The sequence below is a fragment of the Bos taurus genome, chromosome 6 (genome assembly GCF_002263795.3).
Source record: "Bos taurus isolate L1 Dominette 01449 registration number 42190680 breed Hereford chromosome 6, ARS-UCD2.0, whole genome shotgun sequence".
NCBI classification, from domain to species: Eukaryota; Metazoa; Chordata; class Mammalia; order Artiodactyla; family Bovidae; genus Bos; species Bos taurus.
In genome coordinates, this window is record NC_037333.1 from 109,332,366 (window position 1) to 109,345,666 (window position 13,301).

The 13,301-nt window shown below is 39.7% G+C and overlaps 1 long non-coding RNA gene across 2 annotated transcripts; it reads left to right on the forward strand.

Moving 5' to 3' along the window:
• The first annotated feature begins 893 nt into the window (after nucleotides 1–893).
• On the forward strand, nucleotides 894–11,602 carry LOC112447125 (uncharacterized). 2 transcript variants are annotated; one of them, XR_009494961.1, is made up of 5 exons: nucleotides 894–3,086; nucleotides 4,138–4,213; nucleotides 4,728–4,825; nucleotides 4,933–5,039; nucleotides 10,645–11,602. It is a non-coding gene; the product is annotated as an uncharacterized lncRNA (long non-coding RNA). The 2 variants fall into 2 exon arrangements; XR_009494962.1 differs by lacking the exon at nucleotides 4,728–4,825 and having other exon boundaries at nucleotides 906–3,086.
• The last annotated feature ends 1,699 nt before the right edge of the window (nucleotides 11,603–13,301 follow it).

A 13,301-nucleotide genomic window follows, 5' to 3' on the forward strand; every position in this document is an offset into this window, starting at 1 on the left:
CTGGATCAAAAAAAAAGAAAGAAAGAAGGAAAGGAGGGAATGAAGGATGAAAAACTGAAGTAAGCAAACAAAAAGAAAGCAAGAAAAGGAAAAGTCAAAGAAGCAAATTATATAGTGGCATGATACCAAAATGATGACTGGATAGATGAAAACTCTATTTGAGTAGTTCAGTTGTATTATCTCACATGCCACGAGTTGATCAAGTACCTTTTTCTTTGTATCCTAGTGTGTGGAAGAAGAAGAGGGGACTCTAATGTAACTGATTTCTCAGCACAAAGTTTAATTGCCTAGTTGTATGCATTTTATGGATCCAATTAAACCAGAGCCCATATCATTCTCTGGATAAGAAAGAGAAGTCTTAAACTTTAGGATAAAAAAGTAGCTCCCTTCAAGTATGACAGATGTACTGATTTATATATTTTATAAAGTAAATCACATATTGTGTTTAATGCAGTGTATATCCTTGAGACCCTTGTTAAATATCAGTTGACTACAGATGTGTGGGTTTATTTCTGGGCTCTCCATTCTGTGCTATTGTTGTATGTGTTCAGTTTGTGCTATTACCATACTGTTTGGATTACTGTAGCCTTGTTATACTTTTCAAACCATGATTTCTTCCACTTTGTTCTTGTCCAAAATTCCTTTGACTACTTAGGGTCTTTTGTGGTTCCATATGAAGTTTCAAGTTTTTGTCTCTGTTTCTGTAAAAAAAAAAAAAAAAAAATATATATATATATATATATATATATATATATATATACTTAGAGTAGCTAAAAAAAAGAAAAGAACAAAAAATCACTTAACTTTCTCCCCACAAAACCTGTTAAGTAAGCACCGCTATTACCACTTTCCTGGTAAGAAAACTGAACTTAGGAAAGCTGAATATCTTGTTCAATGTTATTTGACTGATAAGCAGCCTTGCTGCTGCTGCTGCTAAGTCACTTCAGTCATGTCCGACTCTGTGCGACCCCATAAACGGCAGCCCACCAGGCTCCCCCGTCCCTGGGATTCTCCAGGCAGGAACACTGGAGTGGGTTGCCATTTCCTTCTCCAATGCATGAAAGTGAAAAGTGAAAGTGAAGTCGCTCAGTCGATAAGCAGCCTTAGAACCAAATAAATTTTATTTTTTCCCAAACATATATTTTGGGATTGTGACTAAAGGGTGGAGTGGGTGTTACCTAGGCTAATAGGTTAAATTCACTTCATTTTAAAGATTCAGAATGCAAAAGCCCATTCTAGGTATTGGGTGCCGACTAATTCTGATAATAATCCATTGTAAATCTGTGTTGGCTACAGAGTATTAACTGTTTAGTAGCAGTCATTTTTAACAAGCCCATAACATTGCCATTACATGAATTATACATGGTTTATAAAATGATTATTTAGTCAGTGGAAAATTAAATCCGTCAGTGTTTTCTAAATCTGAGCTAGGACATTCATCAGAAAAACTGTTAAATTTTTAATCAACTGTACAGCAGTTGATGTAGCTATCAGCCTAAATTGCTCTTTCTCTGTCATTCCCCTTGTTGCAGAATCTAGTGTAGAATTACCAGCTCTACAACGCTAATTGATTTTTTTCTTGCAGAGATTTAAGACAGAGTGACATGCCATCCAGCATTGGAATAAAGAAGTTGCATGAGCATCAAAGACACATTTCACATACATGGAGTGTAATTTAACATTTTAGGTTATTTTTTATTAACTTTATTCCCAGCACCACAAACTGTAGTCCACCGTGGTCCAAGTTTACACGGTAAATATTCAGATGCAAACAATACTGTACTAAACAAAGAATATAGTGTGTTAAAAGATGATAAGAATCATGAAAAACATAGTATAAGAAAAAGGAACTTCTGTTTGTATAGCAGTAATATAACATCATAGAATAGAAGATTCCTCAAATGCACAAAAGAATGACCAAAACTCCATTCAGGTAGGTAACTAATGGACGTTTCTTACAGCCATCAAGTGATTTAGACAGTTTCTCTCTTAAAAAATAACAATAAATCTCTCCTTTTTTTTTTCAGTGCACGAGTTCTTCTGATGACAATCAAGGGATGTTTTTGTGCTTTACTTTCAGAAAATTCATTTATTTATTCCTTCCAATTTGTGTTTGTGTCCATTTAAAGTAACACCCTCACAGGTAGACATAGGCAAGGAAGGGCCCTGAGAACACGTCTCTGCCAGAAGCACAGCTGGGAGTAGGAGTCAGAAGATGCGGTGCCCACCTGTGCACTTGACAAGCACTGCCCACCCCAGGCCCCAGCTGCTATCACTCCAAGGTTTTCTGCCCCAGTTCTACATCCTCTCTGGCTTTCTCAGGCCTGATGTATTGTGAACAATAGCATGTTTATCTAAACCAGAATTTCTCAGACTCAGACGTTCCTGCAATTCACCTGAGAGTCTTGTGGCAATGCAGATTCTGGTTTTGCTCATTTGCATGGTGAGGGGCTCTATCTGAGATAAGGATGAACTTGCTTCTGGTCTGTTTCCAACATTTGTGATCAAACCATTGTCTGGAGATAAACATTCACGGTTTCCCTAACACATCCTGTACATTTGCAATCTCTGTTTCCTCTAACTGAAACATCCTTCCTCCTTTCTCTGCCTGATGAGAGCTTGTTTCTCTTTCTAGATAGAATTTAAAAGAGAATCGTGCTCTATCCCCCTGCCTGGGCAGTCCCCACTCAGGCAAAATTGTTGCTCCTTCCACTGACCTAGTGTTTCTGTTGTAACAAAGAAGAACAAACCTGACTCCATACTGAAGCTATTCCTTTAGATTTATCTTTACACTTTGTTGCCTGTGCTTGGTCCGGCTGTCTCTGCACCTTCTATGAAAGAACGTTACCTATAACCTGAAATATACAAGATAGCTCATTCTCAAGGCTCTGACCTTTAAATGTATAACACTTTTCTGTTCCTATAGAGACAAACATAAGATAATATTTGTTGAAAGTTTATAGGAACATCATGTTCTGACCTCCATGGGCAGCTGCAAGAACAAAGGATTCCAGCATCAAGAAGTCTGCAGCAAGCAGCCACACTCCCTCCCCTTTTCTATAAAATAAGCTTGAATTTTAACTCAGGTAAGATGCTTCTTTGGGGCAGTAGTCCACCATCTTCTTGGTCTTCCGACTTCCCAAGTAAAATCATTTCTTGCGCCAACAACTCATCTCTCAATCTATTGGGCTGTCGTGGTGAGCAGTACAAGCTTGGACTCAGTAACACTGTGTTGGTATCTTAATGGTTCTTCCTGCTTCTGTTCTCATCAACTCTACCCCATCTTAAATCCATTCCAAATTCTGAAAATGTAAATCAGATGATAAAAATCCTCTACATCAGATGATAAAAATCCTCCACATCATTTATTAACACCTTACTAAATTCCAGTCTCCCTACCCAGATCCACAAGTATATTCATGACATGTCCCTACTTGCCTCTGAACTTCCTTTCCGTGCTGAACTCCTTCCCACACAGGAGTTCTGGTTCTACTATGCTTCCATCTGAATCTTTAAGAGGATGACTTTCCCCCCTCTGTCTGAAAGGTTCTTCCTCAGGAATTTCATTTGCTTGACCTTCTCATTCTGGTCTTAGTTCACTCCATCAAACCTAAAATTGAAGTGACCTCAGGGCTGTCTCTGAGTATTGTTCAGTATCGCTTCTATGGCAGACTTTATGATTTCCTGCTGTTTTCTTTGTTTATTGTCAGTCTCTTCTTTCAGAATTATCAGTCCCATGAGAAAGGGGGCTCTGTCTTCTCTATAGAATACAGTATCCCCATAGTCTAAAGAAATATTTGGCGCTTGGAAGACTTTTATTAAATATTGGTTGAATCAATGAATGTTGAAAGTATTCAACAAAAAGAAATCCCCTTTAGACAGGCAGATCTAGGCTTGAAACCACCCCTGTTCTTTTTTCTATTTCTTTCATTTGGAGGATGAGTGGTTCCAGATGGGGAGGAGGTTGGCGGGGGGCCTGAGGCAGAGCTGAGATAACTGCTCTAAGAGGTGTATTTTCACCCCCAGGTCCTGGCAGGACCTGAAGTCACATTGGGGACAGGAGGCTTCTGCCTGAACCCACTCTCTCTTGAAGTCAAGGGACTTTTAAAAGAGCTATTTACTCCCTCTAACCCTCAGCTTTCTCATCTGTATGGCCACCTGATACAAAGAACCAACTCATTGGAAAAGATCCTGATACTGGGAAAGATTGAAGGTAAGAGGAGAAAGGGTTGACAGAAGATGAGATGGTTGGATGGCATCACTGACTCAATGGACATGAGTCTGAGCAAACTCTGGGAGATAGTGAAGAACAGGGAAGCCTGGAATGCTGCAGTTCATGGTGTTGTAAAGAGTCAGGCATGACTTGGTGACTGAACAACAAGGTGGGAGTATTAAGAGTGCCACTCCAGAAAGCTGTAGTGACAAGTAAAACCAGATAATGCATATACTGTGTGTAGCACAGCATGGCATAAGGACCAAGCTCAGTCAACACCGTTATGATTTTTATTACTATCAACAACTTCTTTATTTACATAAGAGGAGCTGTAGGGATTGCGGGGAGCCAGGGGGCGTGAGAAGGCACATGCCTTAGAAACAACATGGGAACCATGGCCTTCTCTTCTAGCTCCAGGAGGTATCTCGAGATGGGGAATGTTTATTTAGAGAATCAGCTTGAAAGTTAGTAATTATCTGATTAATGACCATCTCACAAAGGGCTTCTTCTCCAGGATGATGAGTGTAAGTGTATCTGGACTCAAGGGGAAGATTCTAACCTGCTGCTACATGAATAGTGAAATATTTAAAATTGGATGTACGGAGTGGGAAGGTAATTATGTGTGCAGCAAACATATGGCAGAGGCTATATTTCTCCCGCTGAAAGAAACAAGTCCAAATATGTAACGTACACACATTCTCCTTCCTATAAATACACAGATTGGATGATGCTGTGGCAACATTTTGTTAAGTACCAGAATCCCGGAGAAATCACTCGAAGCACGTTATCCGAAGAACAGATGGTCGGTGTCCCTCCTGATCTGAAGGTATTTCTGGCTGTCATGTGCTTATTCTATAAATAAGTCCCACTGAGAGGCAGTGGAAGGTAAGCAATCAGTTGTACTCTCCAACTTTACAAAAGAAAACGCTGGAAAAAGAAAATTAAAGGCTGGTTATGTTCAAGATGATTCCATCACAGAGCCTGAGGGCTAGAAGGGTCCTAAAAAAGCATAAAGACCATCTGCTGTTTCTGGGTGAAAGCTCACTGGATTAGAGTCAGCTTGACTTTGAAGACCTGCAGAGGACGATTCCAGAATTCAATCATAACATCTGTGGCTTTGTTCAAAAATGCTGCCTTGTAGACTCTGCCCATCCAGATCCTATTACCTCAGCTTCTTCCATTCATAGTCCTCTCCCCTGGGGACTTGTTCTAGGTCAGGCAGCCCAACAACCAAGTCAGTGTTTCTGCTGGTCCTGCTTTGACCTTGAGTCAGGACCCATGAAGGGAGGTACTCGTAACCAAATGCTAACTGTACCCCAGATGATTTGCATTCAGCGTGTTTTTCCTTCTTCCTCTCTCACATCCAACAGTACTGCAAAACCAGTTTCATTATTTTTATTTTACAGATGAGACTTTGATGGCTAAGATATTAGCTCTTTGCCCAAGGCCACAGAGGTAGGAATTAGGAATAAGATAGAGACTGTCCCCAGGCTGTCTTTCGCCTTGCCACTTCATCAGATGGATGCAACAATCTTATCTTTTCTCATTTCTTATGCTTAATGCCTCCAATAGAAATTCTCTTCCTAGAACTTCAGGGACAACCATTTACTTTCTAAAGTACAGTGTGAAACTGACCTATAGATGGACATTGAATAGCTGTATAATGGAAATCCTTATGTCCATTCATTCTCTTTTATTTATTTTTTCATGAATATCATGAGAGTGAGGGACCTACTGCTCAAGCTAGAAACCTCTCATCACTCTTTAACTGTCTTTAGCTCTACTTCTATCTAATTCTGTTTAGTCACTTGAGGTTCTGAACCATAGTTTCCAGGTCTATAAAACAGAGCAAGTACTTGCCATAGAGAAGGGTCATGGTTATGACAAAGTGCTAATTTTGAAGCGCTTGGGTTGTTAGCCAGTTTAAGTACCCTTTCTCTCCATGTGCAGAATAAAGTAGAGTGAAGACTCTTCACATGCACCATAACCTCTCCTTCAATATAGAAGAAATGTATGTTTATTTTCTACATTCCTGGGGCTGGATCTATAAGAATTTCTTACATTTTAAACTCACTGATATATGTGCTCAGAACCAGAATGAGAGTGGCGTCAGTCCAAAGCAGGTGCTTAGTGGGTCTTTGTTGAATGCACATATTTACAAATGGAACCTGAAAGCAAAATACCTTGTTCAGAAAATTCTGAACTCATATTAGTTTTTTATAAAATGGATTTTCTTTACACATTAATAATTGGTATCTTTAAATGACACTTTTATATTGGATTTTTATCCTATAATGGTAATAGTCTCATTATTTCTAAAGGAAAGCTGGAGTTTTCAAGCTGCTAGCAGACATTATTTTATTCCCTAAAGTCTTTGTTCCTACACTCTAAGAATAACCAAGATCTCCAGCTTGAAGAATTCAATGAAAGAATAGCCTTTGTGTTCCTATTTAATTTTAGAAATTGATATTAAAGATCATCTTAGAACCTTAGTTTTAGGGAAGAAAAAGCAGTTCTGTGTAAATAAATGTATACTGGAGACTTTTAAAAGACTTTTGTGTTTCTGTGTTATTTGCAATTACTATGTGATTAATGGGGAAAGAATATCCATCAACAGAGAAATGGCATTCTGAACAATACTGCTGGGATTTCATTGACAGAGATAGCCTGTTTGCACAGTCTGGTTGTCATTTTATTTTTCTCACAACAATCAACTTTCTTTCTGAAATATTAACTGTACCTCTATTTTTCAGAACTGCTAACTTGCATTGCTGGGAGAAACAAAATTGCTAATTACATTGCAGCTTTTGTGTACAGTTTTTATAATTTTTCACTGTACTAAGTATTTCATCCAAATTCTAGTTTTCCAAAGTTTTTTAGGCTGGTTCTTTGCTTTCCAAGCCCCTTCAGTGGTTTTTGGTTTTTTTTTCTTTTTCTATTTGTTTAATGCAATTGAGTTTATTTCATATTATTTGTGTTCTACTTTGGATTCCCTTGCATTCTGGTTGATATTCAGTCAGTTCAGTTCAGTTGCTCAGTCGTGTCCGACCTTTTGCGACCCCATGAATCGCAGCACGCCAGGCCTCCTTGTCCATCACCAACTCCCAGAGTTCACTCAGACTCATGCCCATCGAGTCAGTGATGCCATCCAGCCATCTCATCCTCTGTCATCCCCTTCTCCTCCTGCCCCCAATCCCTCCCAGCATCAGAGTCTTTTCCAATGAGTCAACTCTTTGCATGAGGTGGCCAAAGTACTGGAGTTTCAGCTTCAGCATCATTCCCTCCAAAGAAATCCCAGGGCTGATCTCCTTCAGAATGGACTGGATGGATCTCCTTGTAGTCCAAGGGACTCTCAAGAGTCTTCTCCAACACCACAGTTCAAAAGCATCAATTCTACTAGACAGACCTTTGTTGGCAAATTAATGTCTCTGCTTTTGAATATGCTATCTAGGTTGGTCATAACTTTCCTTCCAAGGAGTAAGAGTCTTTTAATTTCATGGCTGCAGTCACCATCTGCAGTGATTTTGGAGCCCAAAAATATAAAGTCTGACACTGTTTCCACTGTTTCCCCATCTATTTCCCATGAAGTGATGGGACCAGATGCCATGATCTTCGTTTTCTGGATGTTGAGCTTTAAGCCCACTTTTTCACTCTCCTCTTTCACTTTCATCAAGAGGCTTTTTAGTTCCTCTTCACTTTCTGCCATAAGGGTGGTATCATCTGCATATCTGAGGTTATTGATATTTCTCCTGGTAATCTTGATTCCAGCTTGTGCTTCTTCCAGCCCAGCGTTTCTCATGATGTACTCTGCATAGAAGTTAAATAAGCAGGGTGACAATATACAGCCTTGATGTACTCCTTTTCCTATTTGGAACCAGTCTGTTGTTCCATGTCCAGTTCTAACTGATGATTCCTGAGATGTATACAGGTTTCTCAAGAGGCAGGTCAGGTGGTCTGGTATTCCCATCTCTTTCAGAATTTTCCACAGTTGATTGTGATCCACACAGTCAAAGGCTTTGGCATAGTCAATAAAGCAGAAATAGATGTTTTTCTGGAACTCTCTTGCTTTTTCGATGATCCAGCAGATGTTGGCAATTTGATCTCTGGTTCCTCTGCCTTTTCTAAAACCAGCTTGAACATTTGGAAGTTCACGGTTCACGTATTGCTGAAGCCTGGCTTGGAGAATTTTGAGCGTTACTTTAACTAGCATGTGAGATGAGTGCAATTGTGTGGTATTCTGTCCATAGTGGAATTAAAGAAATGACTTTCGTATTACGAAGCCAAGGCCCTTCTTGTCTAATAGCATTTAGCACCTCCACCCTCATCTCCACACAATAGCTTATAGGTTGCAGACTACGGGTGGGGGTGGGGTGGGTAGATTTATTGTCTGCCTTGTGAACTAGGATAAGTTCAGAGTCTAGTAAATTCCTTATACACAGTAGGTAGTAAACTAAGTCTTTCTTTAATCACTATGAAAGTGAAAGAGTAAATGAATGATGTATTACTATTGAATCATTTCAAGTTCAGTGTTGAAGTAGCTAGAATATGAGGTGGTTAGACATTAAACATCTGTTTCTCAATCATATTTAAATAAAGAAAATGATATTTATGAATGTATATTTTAACTAGAGATCAATTATCCCGTGGGTATCTAGATATGTGGGTATTTCTGCGGTGGATTAGTGGTTACACCTGGACAGTTCACTTCTATTAGCTCACTTAGTTCTCACTGCAACCCTGTGGAAATAGATACTGGCCTGCTTGACAATGCTGAGGGACACTCAGAATGTTTCAGTGATTAGCAAAAGATGATGCCAGAATTTTGGGCTTCAAATCCACTTTCTTGACAGCATGTTGAGAAGTATTAAGATTTTCCCCCCAAATACAGGATCTAAGAAAACCATAACAGCCTATGACCCTCCCTTTACAATGGCTGATGTGCTTAATGTGTTAATTTACTGATATTTGCAAATTATTTCTTGAGACAGTATCAGAAATATCCTGCTTCTAAAATATTATTAACATAACCCAATCTATAGCAGGTAATAAATAATTTAGACTGAAATTGGCTGGAGCAAACATTTGTCCTTTCCCACTTTCTGTTGGCTTAAAAGGAAATTATTTTCCCTTTTTAATTGGTTACTGAACAAAAATACATTTATGCTGTTTTCTAAGCCTGCTGTGTGTTCTGGCCTATTTTCCCCCATTGCTTTGAAGAACAAATTGTGGAAAATGTGCTTACTTTAGTAACAGGAGATCCTGCTAAGAAAACGTTCAGCTAGACTCACAATAAAGCACACCAATCGGATATTTGCCTCAGATTTAAGAAGTCAGTTCTCCCCTTCTTCCAAATAAGTCATTTTATTCTGGAATATGAACTATCATGGTACAATTGGAAAGTGAAAATCTTTATTTAAAATCACCCTGGGCTTTCTGATGGTTTAATAGTTGTATTTAATATTTTATTTGTATTTAAATAGTTGTACTTAATACAAGGTAAAGATAGGCCAAAGGCAGTTTCAAATAATAATGACATTTTCTTAGTCTGTGCTTACGGCCCCCTCCTGATAACAACATGATGGAAATACCATGCTTTTAGTTAGAGTATTTTATTGTCAGAACCGGTGACCCTGCATCTGGATGCAGCTGTGATGCAGTGAAGGAGGAAACACAACATCTTGGGCCAGACTGTGGACTTTGAGCTCTATGCCCAGTATCTATGGAAACAACATACTAACTGAAAAACCAGAGCCTGGGATGGAAGAGCCCCAGGGCTTGTACCTAGACTCTCTATCGCCTAAAAGAATACCCTAATTATCTTTGTAACCGAATAAAATCATAAATACTAGTATGCTTTTTGGGGTATGACCACAGGCCTTCTGATAATTGTCCACTGTTAACTACCTAGGCTTAAGGCATACGAATCACGAATCACGGGTTTAAGGATTAAGGCAGACGAATCACAGGTTAACTTTAATTGTATCTTTCTTTTCCTTTGTTCAGACTAGTTTCAAAGAATTTGGGGAGGTGGGTTTGAACGCGTACACTTAGGGTATATAAAATTTTCACAAAAACTGGTCGGGGTCCTTGGCTAAGAGGAGACTCTGCGTTGGGCCCACCGGTGTAATAAACTGCACTCCACTATCTGCCTTGTCCTTCTGAGTGAGTTTGTTTCCCGAAATGCATGACTACAACAGCAGCAGCGAGAAGATGGAAAATGAGTTGAAGTCAGACAGCTTAGGTTTAATTTCCAACTGAATGACGATTGTAACTTGACTGAACCAAGTGTTTTACCCTTTCTGAATTGATGAAATGTGTAGATTTAAGTGAGATTTGCATATGAAAGCTGTTGAGATAATCTAAGACACTATGCAAATGTAACCTTTTTTATTCCTATCGTTTTTCTTGTATTTTTTTTTCCATTGACTTAGTGAGCTAGGTAAAGATAGTAACAATGATGACAGAGAACTAGATGGTTGGATGGCATCACCAACTCAATGGACATGAATTTGGGCAAGCTCTGGGAGATGGTAAAAGACAAGGAAGCCTGGCGTGCTACAGTCCATGGGGTTGCAAAGAGTCGGACGCGACTGAGTAACTGAAAACAACAGCCAAAGATAATATAACACCTATGGAGACTGACTTGAGAGATGCACAGAAAAGCTTTCCGGTTACCTACATTTCACAAGGAGGATGATTCCATTGGAAAGGGAGGAAGCTCAGGACTTTCTGCTCAGTTTTAATTTTTCTTTTTTAACATATAAGACTGTGCTGAGTCTTCTTCAGATGCTGGAAAGAAGTCGAAGAAGATTATACTCACCCTACTTACCACAGTTATGCTGCTGCTTATGAACCAGGATCTACCATAAAAGAGTAAATCCTGATTACTGTTCTCAAAGTGCTCATATTGAGAAGGAAAGGCTGACACACAGCTAGATAATTGTGACTGATTTGACCCTGTGAAATGAAAATATCTCCTGCCATATTAATAAACAAGAAAGGTCACAGCCATCAGCGATTTCTGGCCTCCAAGTGTGAATGACAGCTCTCCAAACTGTGATCCAGTGGATGCTGCCACCTCCCACGGTGATGCTGAGGAGCTGGGGAAATGCAAGAAGCAAGGGGAACAAGGAAACAGGATTGGCCCCAGATAGCTAAGGAGCCTATGCAAGGAATGGACTCAGTGAGCCCGGAGGCTTGCATCTTCCCACACACAGAATGCTGAATTCCTTAACTTGATACCTGATCTTTGATGCTCAGGCTATCTGCTCCCTTTGTTGCAAATTTGTACACAGCCTGACTTCCCCTCCAGCCTCCTTGGAGCAGCTTTCTCAGCTACTGAGATGCTGTCTCCATGGCTCACCGTCCTAAACATTTCCACCAAATAAAACAACTCTCTACTTGCAGGTTGTGACTATGTTTTTTAGTTGACAATCCACTTCACAGGCTTCCAGGACAAAGGACGTTGCATTTCTCTTGTTCTTCAGATTCTTGGCTGAAGTCCTTTGCTTTAATTTGCTGTAAGATCAAATTTTCTTTTGAGTTCTTCCCCCTACACCAACTAGTCAAGAACTATGGGATTAACTCATTTTCCAATCAGCAGACTGAGACTATAGCAAAATTATCAGTGCACCTGTGATCCACTGCATGGAGCTGTGGTTCTTTACTGCTGTCTAGGGTCATCTTGACTACCTTTTATGTTCCTGAGCTGGAGCCAGCAGCATATCATGGTTATAGCTCTCTGGCTTGTACTCTATGGTTCTGTTGCAGGAAGGGGGGAATCCCTTCCAGGGCCCAAAGCTGGGCTCTTGTCTAATACTCAGAAATGAATTGTCTGAGGAGACACATGTGTTGACAAAGCAAGAGATTTTATCATGAAAGGGCACCCAGGTGGAGAGCAGTAGGGTAAGGGAACCCAGGAGAACTGCTCTGCTGCGTGGCTCACAGTCTTGGGTTTTATGGTGATGGGATTAGTTTCTGGGTGGCCTTTGGCCAATCATTCTAATTCAGAGTCTTTCCTGGTGGTGCATGCATCGCTCAGCCAAGATAGATGCTAAAGAGAGGGATTCTGGAAAGTGGACAGACACGCAGTATCTCCTTTCAACCTTTCCTGAACTCTTCCATTTGGTGCTGGTTTATTCTGTATTCCTTATCAGGATCTCCTGTCATAAAACAACTCATGCAAATGGTTACTGTGGTGCCTGGCCAGGGTGGGCAGTTTCAATCAGTGTGCTTCCCCTAACAGTTCTAAAGCACAGTAGCTTTGTGAGAGCAGTGGCTCGGAGGGCATGTCTTACCTTTCTCTTGTGAACTGTCCAATGTGATGGCCACTCAAGGACTAGAGCATTTGGAATGTAGCTAGTTCAAATACAGGTGCATTTATAGAAAACACATTCTTAGTGGGGAAAATGGAACCCTCCTACACTGTTGATGGGAACGTAAATTGGTGCAGGCATTATGAAAAACAGCACAGAAGTTGCTTTAAAAACGAGGAATAGAGCTATCATGTGATCCAGCAACCCCACTTCTGGGCATATACCCTGAAAAGAGGAAAAATCTAGCTCAAAAATTTACATGCAGCCCAATGTTCATAGCAGCATTGTTTACCATAGATAAGACATGAAAACAACCCAAGTGCCCATCAACAGAAGACGGATTTAAGAAAATGAGATATAGAGGTAGATAGATACATACAATGGAATATTATTCAGCCGTAAAAAAGAATGAAATATTGCCATTTGTATCAACATGGATAGATCTAGAGAGTATCACACTTGTAAGTCAGAGAGATAAAGACAAATATTATGTGATAGAACTTTTATGTGGAATTTAGAAAATAATACAAATGCATCTGTATGCAAAACAGAAACAGACACAGACACAGAGACAAATTTATGATTCCCAAAGGGGAAAGCGAGGGGGCAGATATAAATCAGGAGTATGGGATTATCAGATATAAACTACTATATATAAAATAAATAAGCAACAAGGAATTATTGTTTAGCACAAGACACTATATTCAATCTCTTGTAATGCATAATGGAAAACAATCTGAAAAAATTGTTTATGCATATACATATATATGTGC